Source organism: Leptonychotes weddellii, chromosome 8, assembly GCF_054177405.1.
Source record: "Leptonychotes weddellii isolate Sample4059 chromosome 8, ASM5417740v2, whole genome shotgun sequence".
Classification (NCBI taxonomy): domain Eukaryota; kingdom Metazoa; phylum Chordata; class Mammalia; order Carnivora; family Phocidae; genus Leptonychotes; species Leptonychotes weddellii.
The window spans coordinates 128,368,894-128,372,816 of record NC_138376.1 but is presented as its reverse complement, the minus strand read 5'-3'; the positions used below and the strand labels follow the sequence as shown (position 1 = coordinate 128,372,816).

The 3,923-nt window shown below is 40.4% G+C and overlaps 1 non-coding gene across 1 annotated transcript; it reads left to right on the top strand.

The window, feature by feature from the left end:
• Nucleotides 1-542: 542 nt before the first annotated feature.
• On the top strand, nucleotides 543-681 carry LOC115940013 (U4 spliceosomal RNA). Its single transcript, XR_004074801.1, has one exon. It is a non-coding gene; the product is annotated as a U4 spliceosomal RNA (small nuclear RNA).
• Nucleotides 682-3,923: the final 3,242 nt, after the last annotated feature.

Sequence of the window (3,923 nt, the reverse complement as noted above, 5' to 3'; positions counted from 1 at the left end):
GAATCAGCATCTCCTGGGAGCTGGTGAGCGATACAGAATCTCTGTTCTCACCCCAGCTCTGTGAACTCAGAATCTGCAATTTTACGAGATACTCAGGGGGTTTGTATGCATGTTAAACTTGAAAATTTAATTTTCTTTGCCCCGTCTCACAACACCTTACAGTGTGGTGGTATTGGGCCACCCATTTGATGAACTAAGACATTGAAGCACTGAAAAACCGTTTCTTCCCAAGAGCAAGAGCATATTCCTGGACTCTGCTATGGAAGTCCATGAGTTTTATATGCTGAAAGGCCTTTGATTTTTATTACAATCTTTGCCATCACCTAGTTGCCTTTTCTCTGACTCTCTGAAGAATTGCGTCTCTGACCCACCTGGTGCCTGGAATGAGTTCATTTGTGTTTCTTTCCATGAGAGCCCAGAACAGCTGGAAACCACAAAGCTGGCCAATGGTGACCTGAAATGTGGCTGCTGTCACAGCACCTGCCTTAAATGGTTCCCTGTTCCGTTTCTGCAGGTGTGTGGCACTTCCTAGAGTCCACGACAGCTTTGCGCAGTGGCAGGATCGTAGCCAATGCGGCTGATGCAAGGTGCGATCACTGCTAATTGAAAACAAAGAGCAGATTACCATGGCTCACCTGTGTGTGGGACAGGAGAGGCTCTTTTCTGTGCTCACTCTCCTGAAGAAAAGGGGATCGGGCCATGCAAACAGGAGCAGATGTCTGCCTTTCAGCTAGCTCTGAAAAGTTATTTGGAGGCTTGTAAAAATGACCAATCATGTGACATGACTAATTTGGGGGAAGCTGGGTGGTTTACTTTTTCCGAGTAAAGATTCTACCCACATTTATGGGAAAACCTAATAGCTGTGTCTCTTAGAACATGTAGACTTCTTTCCTCCACAAAAAGGTGTGAGTCAGCACTTTACCAACCATAATAGTTACGGGCAAGCTTTCAAAGTTTCAGAAAGGCAGTCGATTTTATAATATTGATTCCAAAATTTAGATTTTTTTTCCTTCCCCAAGCTGTTTTAACAGTCAACAAAATTGGTCAGAGGCGCCTGCTAAGCAGCCCAGAAGTATTCTTAAAGATATTTAAGGGTTTCATCTTTTGTTAAAAACAGATGCAGAAGCGAAAGAAAAAAGGAGAAAATAGAAGGTTGGAGAAGGCCTAGCATTTGAGGCTCTTAGATTCAGAGAGCATGTAGGAAGAGGCTCTGGGTAATAGCAATCCCAGAGCAAATATAACCTCGGATATATTTCTGCCTCTTTCCTGAACCCACCTTGATAGTAATATGCCCTGTGTGTGTGTGTGGGGGGGGGTATCCCCTTGAGATGCAGAAATCACTGTCACATTCATTACCTCTTTGAATTCTTGCAGTCATCTTGCAAGTGAGGGATCACTGTTCCAAATTTACAGATGAGCAAATGGGCTTCTGTTGGATAAATGGTTTGCCCGTCCAATTGATAAGCAGCAAATTCCAGGTAAGTACTTGTTATTTTAAAAGTATATGGTTTTATGGACTCTGAAAAACAAACAGGGTTCTAGAGGGGAGGGGGGTGGGAGGATGGGTTAGCCTGGTGATGGGTATTAAAGAGGGCACGTTCTGCATGGAGCACTGGGTGTTATACGCAAACAATGAATCATGGAACACTACATCAAAAACTAATGATGTAATGTATGGTGATTAACATAACATAATAATAAAAAAGTTATTAAAAATATATGGTTTTGAAAAATCTGTTCCTGTCCCCAATGGCTCAAAAAAAAATATAAGCTCAGAATATTTTATTTGTTTATTAGCATTTAAATTTTTTTTAATGCTTGCTATAGATAAAAACCAGCCTTAAGAAAAAGAAGATGGGTGTTACTTTATTAACTCAGCAGTATTAAATCTTATTTTCCATTTCATTAAAGGTAATATGGTGCAATGAAAAATAAAAGTCCTTTTGGGCCTCCTGGGTGGCGCAGTCAGTTGGGCGATGGACTCTTGGTTTAGGCTTAGGTCCTGATCTCAGGATCCTGAAATCGAGCCCTGCCCTGGGCTCTGTGCTCATTGGGAATTCTTCTTGAGTTTCTCTCTCCCTCTCTCTCTGCCCCTTCTCCTCGGGCTCTCTCTCTGTCTCTCTCTCTCTCTAAAATAAATAAATAAAAATAAATTAAATAAGATTCCTTTTATTGATGTCGAAAGTGTGAGAGTGGTTAGTGTATGAAACAGCAACTCATGCGCTTCTGTATGGACTCAAGAAGGCATCTTTGCCGTGTTAAATCTATCAAAATTTGAAATCAGTCTACGTACCTTTATTATTTTGGAGATTAACTTACTACAAATTTTGAAATGTGATTTCCAGCTGACTGGTGAAGAATTCTAAACATAAAGTACTTGCTTGCTATACTTGCCAAGACTTGATCTCTTGCTGGTGCCTTTTTACCCGCCTTGCACAACACTCTACATAAATTTGTAAATTTCGGGGAACAGTGACGCATGCGCACCTCCTCACAGGATGTCTGTGTCTAGAACTGTGCTTCTCACAATGTGGTGTGAAGGAAACTTTCAGTGTTTCCCAAGAGAATTGGAGCATAAAGTTTAAATATGATTTTTGTGCTTTTCAGGACTCTATACCATCTGAAGGTAAAAGAGCTAGGCCCAAACTAATTTGTCTCCTTTTCATGTCTTTACATATTTTTCCCTGCTTTTTTTTTTTGTTTCTATATTTACGCATCTTGATCCTTTTAGGTCACAGATATCAGTCTCTGTGAAACTCCCCCCCCCCAAAAAATTTGGAGGGATGCGTTATAAATATGAATTTTTAAGATTTTAAATTATAGTACCTCTGAAACAAATAATATATCATATGTTAAAAAAAAAAGATAGTAGGAAGGGAAAAATGAAGGGGGGGAAATCGGAAGGGGAGATGAACCATGAGGGACTATGGACTCTGAGAAACAAACTGAGGGTTCTAGAGGGGAGGGGGGTGGGGGGATGGGTTAGCCCTTGATGGGTATTAAAGAGGGCACGTTCTGCATGGAGCACTGGGTGTTATACGCCAACAATGAATCATGGACCACTACATCAAAAACTAATGATGTAATGTATGGTGACTAACATAACAATAAAATAAAATAAATAAAATAAATAAAATAAATTTAAAAAGATTTTAAATTGTAAAATAGTATTAAAGAAAAAGTCTATTTTTAAATTTTTACATGCTCTTTTTAAAAATTTATAAAACCATATTGTTGGGTAATATTAATTCATTTTTTAAAAGATATTAGTTGTTTATTTGAGAGAAAGAGAGTAAGCAAGCAGGGGGGTGGGGAGTGGCAGAGGGAGAGGGACAAACAGACTCCCGGCTGAGTGGGGAGCCAGACCTGGGGCTCAATCCCAAGACCCCTGAGATCATGACCTGAGCCGAAGTCAGATGCTTAACGGACTGAGCCACCTGGGTGCTCCTTAATTAATTTATTACTTTGAAAACTTTTGAGCACTACCACATGCTGGAAGCTGTTCTGGGGAGATAGACTTAAGGACATGAACACGCAATCTACCCTGAAATGTGTCCAAGATCCAGAAACAGTAAAAATTGAAACCACCAGATCAGTGAAATCGTATTTAGTAGGAGTTTGTTGTAAACGTAAGTACAGTTTGCAGCTGGGAGCTTCCAAACCCCAACTGTTACGAACTCGGGGGCATGGCGTTACAGGATGGCTTATGAAATGACAATGAGGAGGTTGTCTAACCTTTACAGTGACCGGTTATTACATGTGGGTTTCCAGGGGGCAGGGAATTGGCTAAAAGCAATGACCTCATACCATATTAGGAAGATGACTGCAGTTTCTTCTGTGATTATCAGAGGCATTTACAAGAAATCCTAGGCTTCAGTTCACGACATAAGCTAGATTTAGTTTTGCTGATGTGGCTTAAAGAG